Below are 19,659 nucleotides of genomic sequence, written 5' to 3'. Positions count from 1 at the left end.
GACTGTCTTAAGCATATTCATTAAACAGGAAAGCAAACATGAAAACATACAGAATTGAACTAAATAAAAGAGGTGACAGATGAATTTTATGGGATCAGCAAATTCCTTGACTTAGTTTATCCAAACATAACACAAATCTTTACTTGTGTTTGCTTTATATAAAATTTTAATCTTTGTCTAACTCATTAGGCTAGAAAGATGACTAATACATTTTGTCCCTTGACTCATAAAAGGACAGAAAAAGTAAAAGATGCTAATGAAAATGCTTAAAATTAATATTATTTATACATAATATAACTGGACATGGTCTATTATACAGCAAATAAGCCTTAGACCATTGTATAATCACATTTCAGTAGCTTTACTGTTTGAAGGGGTTGAGAATGTCAATTTTTTTTTTTTTTTTTGAGATGGAGTCTAGCTCTGTCACCCAGGCTGGAGTGCAGGGGTACGATCTTGGCTCACTGCAACCTCCACCTTCCTGGTTCAAGCGATTCTCCTGCTTCAGCCTCCAGAGTGGCTGGGACTACAGGCCCAAGCCACCATGCCCGGCTAGTTTTTGTATTTTTAGTAGAGACGGGGTTTCACCATGTTGGCCAGGCTGGTCTCAAACTCCTGATCTCAGATGATCCGCCTGTGTTGGTCTCCCAAAGTGCTGAGATTACAGACGTGAGCCATCGTGCTTGGCCGAGAATGTCAAATTTTAAAGTGTGAACATTCATAGCTGAAAGAGATATTCTTCTTATACAAAGGACCTTGTCATATGCAAAAATATATTTTGAGACATTTCAAAGTGCTTGTTTATACCAATGACTTCTGCTATCGTATAAATATGTCCCCCCAGAGTTCATGTGTTGGAAACTTAATCCCCAGTGCAGCAGTGCTGAGAGGTAGGACTTTTAAGAGGTGGATTAATGGATTAACACTGTTACTGTGAGAGTGGATTTGTTATCACAGGAGTGGGCTCCTGATAAAAAAGAATGAGTTTGGCCAGATTTCCTCTCTGTCTCTCATGCTCGCCTCTCCCTTCCACCCCTCCACCATGGGATGGCCCTTGCCGGATGCCAGTGCCAAGCTCTTGGACTTCCCTGTCTCCAGACTCTGAGAAATACATTTATTGTCTTTATAAATTACCCAGTCTCTGGTATTCTCTTTTATAGCATCAGAAAATGAACTAAGGCAAATTCCCATGAAAAGGAAATTCTATTTCTTTACATTGTAAAATTCACAACAGACAAAATTTTGGTTTAAATTATCTGTCCTAATCCAACTGTGGTACCATATTCCCTTTCTCATTCCATTTTTCATAACCTGTCTCCTGTCTCCTATCCTGAGAAGGATAATCAGGAGTCTCTTGCTCCATATGGTTTGTTCCAAATAATCCTGTTGCCAGCAACAGGTTAACAGTGACCTACAGCAACTCCTTCTTGCTTCTGGAGATCATACACATCCAGGTTAGTGCCTGTCGGAATCCTCAAACTCTACATAGGAAGGAAAATAATATTTTTAAAGCATGCAGCTGTAGCGGGAAACAGTTCTTCTAATCAAGGCTTCAAAGATACTAAAGAAGAGCACTGTTACTGCTAAACAAACAAGCCAGAGGGGCTCCTCGAGAATGCTATGCCTTGGTTAGGAAGCAGCATCCATCACTGGAGAGGAAGGCTCATATCTCATACCCCTCCTCTCCTGCCTGCCTCCCTCTCCTACCCCGTGTCTGTCTGGTAGTAAAGGTAGCCAGGTCGTGTAAATGAATATAACGCACATTTGAATGTGGTGCCTAATCTCATCACGTGCATCTTCCAGCTCCCCTCCCTACCCTGTATCCTACAGGGCTGGCCCTCAGGGACTGCTTCCTTGCTTTCCAGCTTCTGCCAATGAGAGGAACAGCAAGAGATTGGAAGGCAGGAGGAGGATGAGGTTGAGATACTGATTTCTCCTGCCTCCTCCCCTCCAGGTTGCTGTAGGTTGGCTGGGTTAACCACTATCAGGCATCCCTCTATATACAGGTAGCCTCCCCTCCCTCCTCTAGCTTTCAGGTTGAGAGGTGTTAACCACTCCTTGCTGCTTCCAGCTCGGGGACACTGTACCATCTCTTGTTGGTTTCTATGATCTCTGCCCTCACTCTGTAAATGGTATCCCCTCCCCGCCGCTCCGGTTACCAGGTTGACTATATCACCTCTTGCCTGTGGAACTCTACAGTTGTCTTTCAAAGTACATTGTAATAACAACAAAAACTGTTATTTGAAAAGTCATACATGTTATGGATTTTCTTAAATATTTTAGAATGATCTAGTACACTTTTCCTAATTATAAATATAACAACTCTCAGAGAAAGAAAGGGGAATATATCACATTCCCAAGGGCATGGACCAGTAGCACAATTCTTTTGATGTCCTCAATGTCCCCGCACAAATACCAAAACCCTAGCAAATTTCTCTGCAGATAGTAAGTGATTCAATAAATGAGTGATCTACCCATGGTTTACTGCATACTGGAGTCTACCTCACAAATGTCCTTCAATGTCATTCAGAATCAGTTCCAACTTTAACTGTATTCCAGCCTTGTGCACCATGGAAATTTCATACATGATATGGATTTACATTTTAATTCTAAGGATTAGCCACATTTGAATTTAGACACTACAGAGAAGGAAGAAATAGACTTTTCTTGTGATGTCTGGCAAGGGGTAAGGTAATGACAACCTGAGCCAAGGGGAAGCTGCAGCCAGATGCAAGGCAAAAGCAATGCAAATGTAGCTACACAGCTGCACTTAGGTGTGCACTATGGTTCATCCTACACAGTGGTGTTTCCAGTGACTGGCCAGCCATGGGGGATGCTGGGTAAGTGTTGCTCTCAGAAAAGCTCTGTTGCCTGCAGCCTTAGTGGAACTACTATCACGGCAGATGATCTTTAGACTCTGGGGACATAAGTCAGACACAGTCCCCAAGTAGACAAAGCAGCTTGAGGGCTCAGAGCACAGAGAAGGGGGCTCAGGAATAAACTCTTCCATATTCCACAGCCTCATCTCACTGTAGCATTCTTAACCTCTGTTCCTTCACCTGCTCCTCCCAATCTGAATACAAATATGCTTGGGGAAGATCAGGGGCAATCGAACCTCTGTAATCCGTACAACTGGAATTTTTATACATGTGACACTGATGCTCCTAAAATGGATTTTTGTTTACTAGATTCGGACTCTCAGTCAGGAGGTGGGGTGGGGAGTCCCCTGACATTGCACTGTATATGCATTCTTCGCCTACGTGTCAGCCTTAACCACCAGACCATGAGCTTCTTAAGGAAAAGAACAGTTTCTGACTCATGACTGTGCCCCTCATGTCCAGTACAGTGGCATGTAGTAAGTAGATGCACAACAAATCTCTGGTCAATGTGTTAGTTAGTTGGTTACTTTCAGTTAGTTGGTTATAAGGGGATTTGGAAACCTGATGACAATTGTGTTGAACAATGTTAGGATGATACAGCAGAAGAAAGCAAGTATAGGGTATTATTGAAAAAAAAAAAGGCTGAGAAATACTTGTGACCTCACATGACATTCAACATATTTTATTAAATATTTGACTTAACCTCACTTCTAAATTTGTTAGGAGCAGGGCTGGTATCCTTCTCTCTCTGATTTTTTAACCACAAACAGAATCTGACATAAATTTTTTTTCAAGTATTCAATTTGATTGAATAATTCCCAAATCTTCTGTTTACAGTCCTTATTTTCTTTGGTTTCACTGTGGAAGTTGACAATAGTTATTCCCTTCTTCAAACTCCCCTCCTGCTGCCTCAATGACTTGATGCTCCTGTTTTTTCCCAATCTCCTCAGTATTCCTGTCTCCTGTTTTTCCACCATTCTTGAATTGCAGACACTTCCAGACTTGGTTCTCAGCCCTCTCTTCTTTTCCCTTTAAATTCTCTTCTACCAAAAATATTATTGCCTAAATTATTTCCTCTATGTGGATGACCCCAAATAATTACCACAAGCCCCGACACCTCTCATGCCCTCTCTTTCATGCTAAGCTACCACTTGCATGTCAGGAACCCAATGTGCCTTGGAGCTAAAACAAGAAAGGCACCATGAGGGCAGCATGTATGCACTCTCAAATGAATTTTCAACCTACCTCAGCTCAGCTGTTGGAAGATAGTGGGGCCACCATAAGGAAAAAAGTTTCAACTTTAAACACCAGGATTTTAACACAGAGGATAAAATCATGGTGACTTCAGGACCCCGGGGTTGTTTGTAATGAAGCATTGGCAAGTTGGCAGGATGGTTTGGAACTGGAAAGCCTCCGTCCAAACTACTCTGGCTAGGACCCTTCACTCTCCCTCTCTCTGGTGTTTTTCTTGGGCTCAGGGTAGACTGCTGAAGCCACTTTACCTGAGGCCTAGTCCTGACTACTATAGTGTTCCCTGCCTTTGAATCTGCTCGTGACCAATTACTCTGGACATAGCTTTGTGAATTCAAACTCAGCTCCAAACCTAGGAATCTGGTTTCTGAACTTTCCCACTGAGAATGCTTCTTAGCCTCTTCTCACTTGAACTATGCATGGTTAACCTCTAGCCTCGACCCTCAGGCTATATTAAAGAAGCTGCAGAACCCCAGGCTCCATTTCTAAAAAGTCATGCAATGGGTGGTATGACACTAAACTCACAGCTGTTCTAACTCATTTGCCCATAATTGCATATTGCCCTGTGACTTCTTTTGTAATTATTTCTTTGTATTATTATTTAGCTTTATGTTCTGCAGGACAGACCGCTAAATCACATTTTCCTTTTCTTTCTTTTCTTTTATTTTCTTTTTTTTTTGAGATGGAATCTCGCTGTGTCGCCCAGGCTGGAGGAGAGTGGCGCGATCTAGGCTCACTGCAAGCTCTGCATCCCGGGTTCATGCCATTCTCCTGCCTCAGCCTCCCGAGTAGCTGGGACTACAGGTGCCCGCCACCACACTCGGCTACTTTTTTGTATTTTTAGTAGAGACAGGGTTTCACCGTGTTAGCCATGATGGTCTTAATCTCCTGGCCTCGTGATCCACCCACCTCGGCCTCCCAAAGTGATGGGATTATAAGCATGAGCCACCTCGCCCAGCCCACGTTTTCCTTTTCTTACAGAGTAATGGGCTTATAGCTGGGCACCAGGACACCCAACAGTACACTCGGTTTTCCAGCCTCCTTGTACCTCCTTGCAGCTAGGGTGGCTGCGTGACTAAGTTCTTACCACTAGAATGTAAGCGTAAATGAAGTGTGCTGCTGCCAGGTCAGCCCCAAAACGATGAAGGTGCCCTCCTCCATGCTCCTTTCCCTACCTGTAAGTTGGAACATAAACAGGCCTGTGATCCACTTTGAACACCCAGCAGGGAAAAGCCTTTGGGCAGCCTAAATCCACGTAGTCCACGGACTAGTTTCTATCAACAAGAAAATAAGTATAGAAATTGAAAATAAACACTCAGAAATGTTTATAGCAATTTAATTACTCTGATCTGATCAATCTGATCACTATATAGTACATGTATCAAAACATCACAATGGTTCTGGGCGTGATGGCTCATGCCTGTAATCCCAGCACTTTGGGAGGCCAAGGCGGGAGGATTGCCTGAGGTCGGGAGTTTGAGACCAGCCTGACCAACATGGAGAAACCCCATCTCTACTAAAAAATACAAAATTAGCTGGGCGTGGTGGCACATGCCTGTAATGCCAGCTACTCGGGAGGCTGAGGCAGGAGAATTGCTTGAACAGAACCAGAACATGAGCTTGTTTGGGCTGCTCCTTGCAGCTTTTAGCAAGCGAGACAAGAAAGAGATGAGCTCAGGCAAGACTTTTTGCAAGTATATAAGCAAAGGTGGAAAGGAATGGACAGTGTCCAGAAACGGAGGGCCTTGGAGAATCAGAAAAGTCAATTGCCCGTGTAGCTCCAAAGAGTAGAAAATAGTATTACCACTTGCAGCCTATCTCAAAGACCTCTCAGTAAACTGTTGCAAGGGACAATGCCAGGCAGGTCTGTAGTAATGATCAGAGTATGGGTGCATCTTCCCATCCAAGTCCATGCTGCAGAGGACCTCAGAGTACACACTACTGAAGAGAGGCAGAGAGATGAGCCAAGCATGCAAGCTGGAAAATAAGTTACGCTTAAGAGCTTGACCCAGAGTGGGATTTGGATGCGGTAACTGACCTGTGGAACCGACTAGAAGTCTATCAAGTTTATAAGGAATTGTAGTGCCAGGGAAGCCACAGTTTGGCCCAGAAAGGCCCACGTTCATTCTCCCCCAAGGAGTACACACTTTCCACACCCTTCAAATGTGGCCACAGAGGGTACAGAAGAAGGAAGGACTTCCCAGGGGACAAAGACAAAGTCAAGGCTTCTGGGAGGCCCCACCCAGAGAGGGGAAACATGGACCAACCATGGAACTGACTCCATTGCCAGGGCAGGGAGGTCTTAATAATTCCTGCCCAGCAGGGTTTCATCATTTTTAGGCCCCTGTTACTTGTCTTCAATTCTTCTGAATGGAAGTTTTATGGTGGTTTTCTTGTTTCTACTTGTCCACTGAATAGTGGATGTTTGTCAGAACAAAGAACAGAAAGGACATTTTAGAGTGAGTATTTAAAACAGAGGTTAGAGAAGGGACAGCCAGACCTGTGGAGTTCTGGGGTCACCTGCACGCTGAAGGAAAGCATGGCAGGTTGTGAGGCACAGTATGGGCAGGATGGTGAGGGGAGGGAAGGGGAGGGGAAGCTTCAGAATCAGCTGGACCTGGGTCAGATGCAGGCGCATCACTTTTAGCAGTGGCTCTCACCTGGCACACTGCTGATCTGGCCAGAACCTTTTCCTTCTCTAAAACTGGCATAATCATGACAACTGTGTAGGATTGTTGGATGGACCAAATTAAAGCAATTATTTCTATAGTGCTTAAGGAAATGCTTAGTACACAGGATGCACTCAATAAATGGCAGACAGCACTTCCCAAGAAGGTTAGATAACTCAAAATTTCTAAAAAGTTTGGTGAAACATACAACTGGCATTCTGGGAGATTAACTGTTCATGCTCTAACACCTCAATTTAACAAGGAATGGTGACAAAATCATCCTGTAACTACACTAAAATAACTACAGTCCAAGAAAGAATGTCCCCCTGCCTGAGTATGGGCTCAGTGCTGCAGTGACTAAGCTTAAGACAGTACCACATTCACTCTGCTGTAGCTTGAAACAAAGCAGGGAGGCAGGATTGGAAAGGGGGAAGAGGAGGGAGACGAGAAGAGAGGCAATGCAGTACAGCGGAAAAACACAGGATTTAGGTCCAAACACTAGCAGATAAGCAGGTGAGCCAAGTATTTAAAGAGCATGGCCCCCACAGCTAACATCATACTCAATGGTGAAAAACTGAAAGCTTTTGCTCCAAGATGAGGAACAAAGCAAGGATGCCCACTCTTATCACTGCTATTCGACATAGTATTGGAAGTCCCAGCCACAGCAATTAGGCAAGAAAAATAAATAAAAGTCATACAGATTGGAAACAAAGAAGTAAAATTATCTCCGTTGATCAACAACATGATCTTATATGAAGAAATCACCAAAGACGCCACCAAAACACCCATTATAACTAATAAACTAATTCAGTAAAGTTGCAGGATACAAAATGCACATACAAAAATCGGTTGCATTTATTTCTAGGCACTAACAACAAACAATCCAAAAAAGGAAATTATGAAAACAATTAAATTCACAATAGCATTAAAAAGAATAAAACCCTGAGAAATAAACTTAATCAGAAAGGCAAAAGACTTATACACTGAAAACTATAAAACACTGATAAGGAAATTTTTAAAGACACAAATAGAGGTAAATACATTTCATGTTCATGAATCAGAAGACTTAATACTGTGAAAATGTCCATACTACCCAAAGCAATCTATAGATTCAATGCAATCCCTATAAAAATCTGAATGACATTTTTTACAGAAATATTAAAAAATCCTAAAATTCATCTAGAACTACAAAGGACCCTGAATAGCTAAAACAATCATAAGAAAGAAGAACAAAGCTGGAGGCCTCACATTTCCTGATTTTAAAACATACTACAAAGCTATGTATGGTAGTATGGTACTGGCATAAAGTCCAACATATAGACCAATGGAAAAGACTAGAGAGCCCAAAAATAAACCCACACATACATAATCAACGGATCTTTGACAAGGGTGCCAAGAATTCGCAATGGAGAAAAGATAGTCTCTTCAACAAATGGTGCTATACATATGTAACAAACCTGCACGTTGTGCACATGTACCCTAGAACTTAAAGTATAATAATAAAAAAAAATGGTGCTAGAAAAAAATAGATATTCACATGCAAAAGGGCATGGCCCTGGAGATAGCCAGACTGAGTTTAAAGCCATGCTTACCAACAAGTTAGTTATCTTCTCTATCTTAATTTCCTCATCTACAAAACGGGGATAATAAGGGTAACTTCCTCCGAAGGCTGTTAGGAGATTTAAAGGTGCTTAGACTAGCCCCTAACAAACAGTTCTAATTTAATTATTGTTATTATCAGTGGGATCTGAGAAATGGAGCCTCGATTTCCTTTTTTGTAAAAGGGAGATAAGATCTAACTTGTCAGGTTAGTGGGACAAAGTGGATGACGTAGCAAATGTAAAGCCCCAGTCCACTCCAAGGTCTAGAGGAGTCAGAGAAAGTCCACTGAGCTCCAGGGTGAGCTTGTTCCCAAAAGGCTGGGGAAAAGGGACCCCAACAGAGAATACTGGGAAGAGGAGACCAAAGGAAGAATCCTTTCCCTCACACTGGGTGGGTCACCACAATAACACCCTAAAGCCAAAGACTTCTCTCCTCTACCACTCTAGTCAGAGTCACTAGCTGGTGTTTTTCATTATCTTTTAGTCCCAGAGTCCCAGATGAATGTGTACAATCAGGAAAGAGGGGTTTAGCCAGCTGGGTTGAAAACCTAATGTTTAACATTCTTACTATGTTACCACACTTCCTCTAAACCACTCCATCAGGATCTTGGAGTAATCCACCAAAACACATTCACTGATACACTAGTGAACAAATTTCAAAGTTTACATCTCTTTCCCCATTTGATCCCACAGTGAGATGGGCAGTGCAGCATTCTCCATTTTACAGAGAAGAAATGTAGAAATTGGGGACTGATTCACCCTGACCAGCCCTCATCCTTCTGGCCCAGGGCTTTTTTTTTTTTTTTTTTTTTTTTTAAACAATACTGACCACTGGAGCCTCTTTTTGGAAGCAGTCTCTGCCACCTGACCCCCAGAGAAATGAAAGACGTAGATTTGTTCTCCATAATGACATTAATGCCTTTCGCAAACATTTACTGAATCTAGAAGAAATATAATTGCAGAAAGTAAAAAGTTTCCTCTTCAAAGTTTCCCTTCTTGTTAAATAATAAATCATAAATGTTAGAAATAATAGTTTCTTTTAAAATTTTTCTTCAAGCCTCCTTGCTTTGTGCTAATAACTCTTTGTTAAGCCCTATCCTATGTAGCTGTTGGACATGCTCACAGGCATGTCCCAGCTCACAGCCTATGCCCCTTTCTTATTTGGAAATGTTATTACTTCTTTAAATTTTTCATAAGCAACTTCCTCTTTTCCTTTGTTCTCCCTTGCCTTTACCTATCTAAAAAAGTTTTAGGCTCTTAGCAAATCGGGTATCAGTTTAGACTGTGAGGTTCAGCTCCAGCCAATGGATGCAGGACACAGCAGTGAGGACAACCCAAATGTGTAAGGGATACATATGTCTGCTTTTCCTTTGTTCGGTGTACTCTCGTGGCAAGACTGCTGGTGAGTATACCCTTTCCACAGAAAGTAAAAATTGCCTTGCTGAGAGAATTAAATTTATGTTCAAGCGCTATTTCTTTGTGCCACCGGGGAACAAGCATTTTGCATTTCTAACATAATGATTGTGGTAAATGTCAATAAAAATCTTGAAGTACATCTCTCCTTAGAATTTTTGATAAGAGTTTATGGAGGAAAATCCATATAATCAAATGAAAATATCACAGTAAAACTCTAAATGCATCATAGAAATTAGCAACCATTAGTCAGTTTGCCTGTTTCAGAGAAAGCTCAGAAGAAACTCAGTTTACCTCTACAATGTTAAATGATGTTAACACCTTCTCCTAAAGCATTTTACTTTCCCCATCAACAAAACAGAGTATATCAGCTGAAATAGGCCACAGACCTCATTGTCTGTCTGTACGAAACTGGGGCGAAAATGAACTCAGAAAGACAAGTAATAACCTGGTAGCAATCCATGGAAAGTTAACCTTGCTGACATTCCTCTTCACTTCCCTCTGTTGGATGTTCCTGGAATTTGCATTTGTGGAAAGTTGCATACTTGCAGTGAACAAGTTCCACTGGTCCTGTTGTAGTGGATTCCACCTAACCTTTTATTCCTCTCATCCCTGTCCAGCTAACTAACGTTCCCTCACTGTTTAGCATATGTAAGTCAAAGACAGAGGTACATGAAGACGTGTAAAGATGCAAAATTCCCCCAGGAAACTCATTATCTAGAGCAGCCAGGGCCAATCCTCTCCTCCTCCCAGGGATTCCTAGCAATATCTGGAGACATCTGCATCAGTCATGACTTGGGGGAGGGGGGTACTATTGGCATCTACTGGGCAGAGGCCAGGAATGCTGCTGCACATGCTACAATGCACAGGCCAGCTCTCCACAACAGAGAAGTATCCAGTCCAAAATGTCAGTGGTGCTAAGGTTGAGAAATCCTGACCTAGAGGGTGAGATGAGACATATAATACAGGGTTAAGTGTGACAGAGCTGTAACAGAGCTAAAAGTGGAGTGCTATCAGATTGATAACATTTAAACAAGTGGCTATTACTTGCCAACAAGTGTTGGCAAGAATGTGGGGAAAATAGTACCCTCATAACATGTTGGTGAGAATGTAAACTGATAGAACTTTGGGGGAAGGCAATTTGGCAATGTATAATGAGACTTTAAAATATATACACTATTCCTCTTTGCTTTCCTTCCATTCCTATCTTCTTTCTTCCTTTCCCTTCTCTTTTCTTCCTTCCCCAGAACACAGCAATCAGCATGTAGCTGGGAATGCAACGTGAGGCTGGGGAGTTTGGGGAGGTACATAGAGGCATGAGCTATGGCTGGGAAGAGCTGTGAGCTAGAGGGACTGGAGACTGATGATTAAGCTACATAGAGACACAGGCTAGCAGGCCTGGCAGCCGAGGACAAGAGGCAGTGGCAAAGGTGGTGGACACAGAGGAGGCAGGATGACCTTCACATTTGTAAGACTGGTTAGTTTATGCAAATAAGCAAAAATATTGAAGATAACGAGAGTCAGGTTTTCTAACTGCCAGAGAAGATATGTACAAACATATAAAGGGGGAAGAACAGAAAGCTCTTTGGGTGTTAGATTGATATTGTAGGTATAAGTATGAATCATGATTTTATAATACACAGCCTAACATAGAAAAATTTATAAATGTGTGTACACATATACACATATATTTCCTAGCTCTGTCCTCTGAGAGATCTAGAAGCAATAATACCCCAGTAACAATGGGCACATCAACCTCCTATGTATTGGTGTCTAAATACAATTCTCATATTGTATATTAGATCTCAAGACTTATTCAACCTACATAACTGCAACTTCGTACCTTTTAATCTACATCTTCTGTTTTTCCCTGTTTCCACTAATGCACAACACAAGGACTACAGTTACTAATACTGTATTGAGGCTGAGCATGGTAGCTCACACCTGTAATCCCAGCACCTGGGATGCCAAGGCAGGAGGATGATTCAAGGCTGGAGGTGGAGGCCAGCCTGGGCAACACAGCAAGACCCCTCCTCTAAAAAATATGTTTTTAATTAGCTGGGAATGGTGGTGAGCACCTGGAGTCCTAGCTACTTGGGAGGCTGAGGTAGGAGGACTGCTCAAACCTAGGAGTTAGAGGCTGCAGTGAGCTATGATCACGCCACTGCACTCCAGCCTGTAGTACAGAGCGAGACCCTGTCTCTAAAAAAATTAAAATTAATAAATATTGTATTCTGCTAATTTGCCAAGAGAGTAGATTTTAGGTACTCTTATCACAAACACAAGAAAGGTAACTATGATGGGCATGTCAATTTGCTTGACTGTAGTAATTACTTCATTACATCTATGTTTATCAAGATAAATACATGAAAATATCATGTTGTATGCCTTAAATATATAAAATATAAATAAGACAAAAGTACCATTCTCTACTAAAAGGGAGGCCTAACTAGGTCAAGGAAAGTACAAGATGAGTCCAGATCATCTGGTGGAGCCAGAAAATAAAGAAATGCTCAATGAATAATAGGGATGTGTTAAAAGGACACAGGAGGCAGCTCCAAGGGGTCCCCATTGGCCAAATTGAGCACAATTTGAGCATTAAAATAAAAAACAATCGTGAGACTTCAACTTATTGAATACATAAGGAATCCATGAACACTTCTTAATAAAAACATAACAGAAAAATAAAGTTCTTCCTTATAGTAGAATGCCAACTAACAAATGTAGAAAGAGTGACGGTGATAAAGAATCATCACTTGAGGCTGGGTGCAGGGGCTCATGCCTGTAATCCCAGCACTTTGGGAGGCCAAGGCAGGTGGATCACTTGAGCTCAGGATTTTGAGACCAGCTTGGGCACCATGGTGAAACCAACTCCATCTCTACAAAAAATACAAAAAAAAAATAAGCCAGGTGTGGTAGTGTGCACTTGTAGTTCCAGCAACTTGGGGGGCTGAGGCAGGAGGATCACTTGAGCCCAGGAGGTTGAGGCTGCAGTGAGCCAAGATCATGCCACTGCACTCCAGCATGGGCAACAGAGTGAGACCTTGTCTTAAAAAAAAAAAAGAATCACCATTTGGCAACATTCATAGAGGTGGCTGATTCAGGCAGATGTCATCAATAAATGGTAGTTTCTGTAGGTACAGGTTTAATGAGGAACAGGCTATTTGCATAACCCTAGAATACTTCCCCACAAACACTAGTACAAAGGTGTTTTCAAACACCTTTGGGGAAACAAAGGGAAACGAAGGAAAAATGGCGAATTGAAGGTGAAAAAATCTGGCAGACACCAACATAACCAGGTGATTGAGGTCAATATCCCAGCAGTGGGATGGGTTGGCACCATGTGCCTTCTGTTGTAAGAAGCTAAGAAGAGCCGAGTTTCATTTCTGAAGGATTCCTGCCAAGAACGCATGACCTCAGTCAGGCTGTGAAGAAATACCCAATACACCCAGGTTGGGAGTCATCCTACAGCATGTAGGACCTATACAACTGCAAGCACTTTAGGAACAGGCAAAGTCTGAGGAACCGTTCCAGAAGAGACATGGTAACTAAATGTAACATGAATCCTAGATCAGACAGGTAGAAGAGACATTTGGGGGATAACTGACGAAATAGGAATGGGCTCTGTGGATTGGATGATAGTGTTTTGTACCAATGTCCATTTCCTGATTTGATGGGTGTACGCTGGTTATATAGGAGGACAGAGTGCTTGCTTTTTTTTTTATGCTGGAGTGTTTTCAAGAGTGATGGAGAATAATGTCTATGACTTCCTCTCAGAATAAAGACTGATGATGTATATTTTATATATATATATATACATACACACACACAGACAGAGAGAGAGGCAGAGACAGAGAGAACGAGGGAGGGAGAGAGAGGGAGAAATTGAGATTTCAAACCTAATGCCATGGAGACATAGGAAAAGATTATACTACTTATTTTCTCTTCACCAGACCCATGTGATAGCTTTTGTCCAGAGAAAGGCCTTCCTTACCCCCATTCGAAGAACTGACTTACTAAAAATCAAGCAGGGCAGGAGGTAAATGATTCACTGATGTGCTCCCAATAAATTCTATACTTGATCCCTTGCTTTGGTTTTCTATAACTAGTCACTGCCAATGGCTTTGAGTCTTAACTCTGGCTTTCTACCTCCTTAGGGAGTGAATGCTGCTGATAGACTCCGCTGCCTATCTTTGAATTACATGGTCTGAGTCTGTCTGGGGGCAGCTCCAGAATTTCTACAGAGGATGTGCTTCGGGATAGCTTGGCTTAAAAGGGGAGACCAGGGGCTTGCCTTAAAGCTGCATTTATAAAGCAAATACACTGCTTTTATTTAGACCGCATGTTTGCTTGGAAGGCCTTTGGACCAACTAGTGCACTTACGGAGGGGCTAATGTGCCTTCCAACCCAGCCCTGCCACCTGCCAAGCCATCCCTTGATAACTGGTCAATCTGCACATGGGCGAGTCAAGGCCAGGGCTAGTAGCAGCTCCAGCTTAATGTCCCAGGGAACAATGTAGACACAGGATTAGCTGATGCGTAATTAGAGGGGTTGATGAACATCCTCAGGAAGGGGTGGGGCAGGCTATGCTGGGCAGGTTGCTTTCCACAGTGACACCCAGTCTGGCCCAGCCTGAGGTGTACAAATGATTCACATCTGAGGAGGGGTGACAGAATCATGGGAGTAGGGCAGTATCAGGGGTCATGGGCAAGGGAGGAGTTCAAGATTGTAGACAGACAGGACAAGAGGCCAGCCAAGGAAGAGGAATAAAGAGGAGGACATAAGACTGGGGGTGATGAAGAGAGGGGTGGGTATAACCCAGGATGTCAGAACCTTCCTCTCAGTGGTACTAAATCCCCTCCCCGTGGTACTAAATCCCCTCCCCCACCCCCCAGCTGGCTTGCCAGGACAGGTAGAGAGCAACAAATATCTTTCAGACTGAATTAAGTAATTAGCTTAATTTGGGGGTGGGGGAGCAATGCCTTCGGTCAGTTTAGAACTTTGCAGAGTAAACTAGAGACCCAAGTCAGCAAGAAGGCACAGGGGAGTGAGGATGGTATAGGTGGACCCAATACATTGTCCAACATTGCCATCAGCACCCTCCTCCTGACCTGCGGGATGGGTGGTGGCCAGCTGTTTGTGTTTGTCCACTAAGAACTGAGATGCGCAGACAGTACAGGTAATTCCAACATGAAATTAAAGCTTCTTTGGAACTTTGCCCTATGCCTTCGATCATGTAGTGTTGGGTAACCTCAGTCCTGAAATTTAACTTCCTCTCATATTCCCCACAGAGCAGTTTCTCAACCTTTGATGCTATTTCCTCCTCGAAGTCCAGTATGATGTCAGAGGACGGGAGAGAGGAATATGGAAGAACTGCAGCAATGCCCCCTTAGCACTCAAAACATGCTTGTGGAGATACTGCCAACCCCCAATAGCCAGAGCTGAGTGGGCCTGCCTGGGGTGGCCCACATCTGGATGTCCTGCCTCTTTAATTCCAATGTTTATACGCTCTTCACAGGGTACAAAGCTCTTTCACGTACATAAGTTAATGGAACCCATCAACAATCCATGTAGACAGGTAGAAAAGTAATTATTATCCCCACTATATAAATGAAAAAAACTTAAACATGACAATCTATTCAGGGTCACAAGAACTCACAAAAGTGGGACTAGGATTCAAAGACAGAACCCTGTGCTCCAAGTACCTCTAGTCCACCGTTTGTAAAAGCACAAAGTCTCTGCACTTATGCAGATAGCTCCCCAGCCCCATCACCACCTCTGCCATCCACAGCAGGACTGAGTTCCAGGTGACTCCTCCACAAATACAGAATCCAGGATGAGGAACAAAGGATCATCAAGGCCGGAAAGGGGGAGGCTCAGTACCTGCAGGAGGAATGATGAAGGGAGGAACAAAAGGCCCATGGCCAGGAAAAGAGAAAGCAAGTAAGAAAAGTGTGTATGACATCTCTAAGTCATCTAAGGCTTAGAAATCTTTGCACTTTTACCAGAATATACATTTGCACCCATGTTTACACAAGTGTCAATACTTAAATTTTTATCTAGGAGGAAAAGAGGGCAACCAGCATTTAAGGAGTACTTCCTGTATATGAGAGACCATGCTCAGTGCTTTCTCTTTTAATCTTGGGAGATGGATATAATCTTCATTTTTACAGATGAGGAAATTAAGACTTAGAGAGGTGAAGCTATGTGCCCAAGGTCACAAAGCTTGGACTGGAACAAAAGCTGGTCTGACTGCAAAGCCTTGGTCTTCCATTTATACTGCATTAATAATGCCTTGGGCCTGGTCTCTGCCATCTAGAATCCTGCAAACAGACTTAACCACTCTGTTGGGTATAATCACAGGCCTGAAAGCATTTGAACTAATGTGTACTCCAAGGAGAATGGCTAATGGGTAATCTGAGTTACAGTAATTCCCATTTGAGTTATAGTGATTCCCCTTGCCCCAGCCCAAAGAAATAAGGGGCTGGTCTTAAGTTATCACGCACTGCTGCTCCTCAGCAGCAGGCTGAGAAACTTGGGGGAGAAGCAGCCAGCCTTAGGCATGTGTGTATAAGTGATGTTGAGAGTGTGTGTCTGGGTGCTGCCTGGCTACAATGCTGTGTGTGCATTTCTTCCACTGTGCACGTGTGTTTCTGAAAAATGAGATGGAGAGTTAACACGCTGTAGTTTCTTAAACAGATTCCGGTGAACACACATGAAAAACAATCTTATACTTTAATGTTTTAAATTCAGTCTCCGTTCATAGAAAACATATGCAGGCCTGTTCTAACAAATATCTTGCAGAACAGCAAGATACCTAAAATAGGTCTGATCTGATAAAAAAAAAAAAAAGTGGTAGTTGATAAATTCATTTGAAAGGTTTAGACAAGAGGAGTGTCATATGTAATTAAATCAAAACCTCAAAGTTTCAAATTCTAAAGACAAAGAAAAAATTTTTGCCAAAATGACCTATTTTCCTTGTTATATGATAGTGACAATCAATGTAAGTGTTGTCCAAATGGTTAGACGTCCAGATCTCCACAGGATAACTAGGTCCTTGCTGTCTCAAGGCACAAGAGACAACTCTGGAAGCTTATCTCAAGTACACAACTCTGACTGGCAGGGTTTGCTCGCTCGTCTTTTTAGTACAGTCCAGTTTGTTTAGACAAGCCTGGGGTTAACGGAGCCAAGGTGTGTGTTTTTAACCGTATCGCTTCTGTCCAAAAAAGAGGAGGAAAACTCTGTTTACTGGACTCAGGCCACTAAATATCAGATCCACTGCCCATGGAAAGCAGGGTTAGCAACTGTTGATGGATCAATGGAAAATCCAGCAACTCTTCTCAGCAATACAAAAGTCCATGCATTAATGAAACGTTGTGCGGTACATGGAATTTGTAAAGAGGAGATTGATTGTCTGTCTGTAATTGACATTTACTTTATTCTCTGATACAGACTAAGTTGGAACCGTGAGAAAGCCCTTTATTTCTAAACGGCATCTCAAGACCAGGTAATGCTACTTTCGGAGGAAAAGGAAGAAGAAAAGCGTTGTAATGACAATAACAAATTACGGGGGAAACATTTCGTGGAAATTACTCAGTTTAAAAAACTGACCTGGCCGGGCGCAGTGGCTGACGCCTGTAATCCCAGCACTTTGGGATGCCGAGGAGGGTGGATCACGAGGTCAAGCGTTCGAGATCAGCCTGGCCAACACAGTGGAACCCCGTCTCTACTAAAAATACAAAAAATTAGCCTAGCGTGGTGGCGGGCGCCTGCAATCCCAGCTACTAGGGAGGCTGAGGCAGGAGAACCGCTCGAACCTGGGAGGCGGAGGTTGCAGTGAGCCGAGATCACGCCACTGCACTCCAGCCTGGACGATAGTGCGAGACTGTGTCTCAAAAATAAATAAATAAATAAATAAATAAATAAATAAAAACTAACCTACAAATGCTTTTCAGGGCCATTTTAATGATTACCTTAATAAGACTAAATTGTTTCCAATATTCACAGTCACTCCTCAAATTACATGCGTGCGGAATTTCTAAGCAATTTTGTGTAGCTGCAACTTGTTGAGGGAAAGCAATAAAGTAACTCTGCTACAGAACAAAAGCACTTTTGTCTCGTGGTGGTGAGGGGGCATACCCTGAACAAACAACCCCGACAGTGTTGCTAGTTACTAGTTCCCGAATCTCTAGAAGCCTGCACATGGTTCAAGCTGTTCCTCAGCGGACACAGCACAGTACCAGATGTAACTGGAGGCTGAAAAATGTTATATCCCTAGGCTTCATGAGAGAACCCGTTTCCTAATCACCATCGATGGCAATGAGACTGAGTTTGGAAAGAACCACGTGTGCAAAGGCAGACGCAACCCGTGCGGCGCTCTCCTGGCCTCTGCGCCCAGCCCGCCAGCCCTCAGCAGCGGACGCAACGCCGATTTTGCATCTAGATTGCTTTTTGCTCCTAGCGGGGAAAAAGGTGGGAAAAGAGCGAGTTGTGCCATACACCCGCCGGGAGAGTCTTGTCCCAGGGGTTTGGAGTGGGTCTGGAGCCCAGGCTTGCACGCCAGGCAACCCCGAAAAGCCGCAGCCTAGAGCCCTGCAGGCGCCGCTGCGCCCCGGCCTCCCCACGACGCACGCCCTGGTGACTGCGGCTCGGGGTACCCTCCCTGCGCCCGGACCCTCACTCACCGCTCACGTTCACCCGCGCCGCCGAGCCCGGGAGCGGGGGCCCCTGCGGCTGCCGCATGCCCTCGGGGTCGAGCGCGACGGGGCGACCGGGCGCCGGGCTCCAGCCCGGCGCGGAGAAGCAGCGGAGGACGCGGCGGGCGGGCGGAGCGCCTCCTCTCCAGCGACCCCTGCAACGCGTCCAGAGCCAAAGGAAAGTTTGGCGGTGCGAGGGAGGGACCTAGGGACAGCGGCCCCTCCCTGCCCCGCCCCGCCCCGCCCCGCCCTGCCGGGTGCGTTCGACGTTCCCACTGGAGAGCGTCCCCAACCTGCAAGGCCGCGAGCTGCGCTCAAAGGGGCCCGTGCGAGCCGCGGGAGGGGAGCGCTCTTGCAGACGCGTTCCTGCCTGGGATCGTCCCCAGGTGGGTGGTCGGCCGGCCCCGAGAGGGAAAAGCGCCCACTAAAGGACCGCTAGTACCCACAAGCCTCACGGAGCCATACCTCGGAGCTCCGTATTAGAACGCAGTCCCTCTGCCCCTCTGTCCTCAGAGATTTGTTTGAAGTGGCTGCGGGAAGTGCAGCCCACACCCACCACCCCCGTGGGAGGCAGGCTCTACTCCAAGCCCGACCTAACGCTGGAAACCTCAACCCCAAAGCTACCCGAGGGTGCGGACAGCCACCAGAGGCAACCAACAATATTTAAGGTTCTTGTAAGAGGTTTCTTGGCCTCCTGGGGCAAATAGTCCTGGATACTTTGTTTTTCAAAGCTGAAATATAAAACCTCCACTGACCCACCTTTAGTAAAGAAGAAAGATGCAAAGTAAAACAAATGTCATGAAGGCGTTGTTCTCTCTGAATTCTGCAAAGCAATAACGAAGTCACAGAAATGTTCAAAGTTGTGCTTTCCTGGTGACCTTACAAAAAGGAAATACTGTGAGGTGAAGTCCTTCCCACTCAGACTTCAGGCCCTTAGGAAGCAATGAGAGTTGTGTGCCCAGATGTCTTCCTGTGACCCTTTGCCATCCATCCATCTGCTCATTCATTCATCCTGCATTCACCATTAATACTGCGCCCTTCTGTGTGCCAGCTAGGAACCTCATCCTTGCAAACAACCTGTTAGATAATCTGTCCCCTACCATCAAAGAGATTCTGTTTTCTCTGCAGAGGATGTTTTAATAAGGTTACG

At 44.1% G+C, this 19,659-nt stretch overlaps 1 protein-coding gene across 3 annotated transcripts in view; it reads right to left on the bottom strand.

The window, feature by feature from the left end:
• Positions 1-18,803, bottom strand: part of LPAR3 (lysophosphatidic acid receptor 3) — an 81,317-nt gene extending 62,514 nt beyond the window's left edge. Inside the window, exons 1-2 of one of the 3 annotated variants that reach the window (XM_055351527.2) lie at positions 18,498-18,803; positions 17,425-17,539 (exon numbers count right to left, since the gene is read on the bottom strand). The gene's annotated coding sequence lies outside the window, so the exon portion shown is untranslated. Of the gene's footprint in view, positions 1-5,305; positions 5,405-17,424; positions 17,540-18,497 lie in introns of all 3 variants that reach the window. The other 2 variants (XM_055351524.2, XM_004026056.5) reach the window with 2 other exon arrangements.
• Between the last annotated feature and the right edge of the window lie 856 nt (positions 18,804-19,659).

Source organism: Gorilla gorilla, chromosome 1 (assembly GCF_029281585.2).
Source record: "Gorilla gorilla gorilla isolate KB3781 chromosome 1, NHGRI_mGorGor1-v2.1_pri, whole genome shotgun sequence".
In the NCBI taxonomy this organism is placed as follows: Eukaryota; Metazoa; Chordata; class Mammalia; order Primates; family Hominidae; genus Gorilla; species Gorilla gorilla.
Note: the sequence above shows the minus strand (reverse complement) of the source record. Positions and strands in the feature narration are given on the sequence as shown.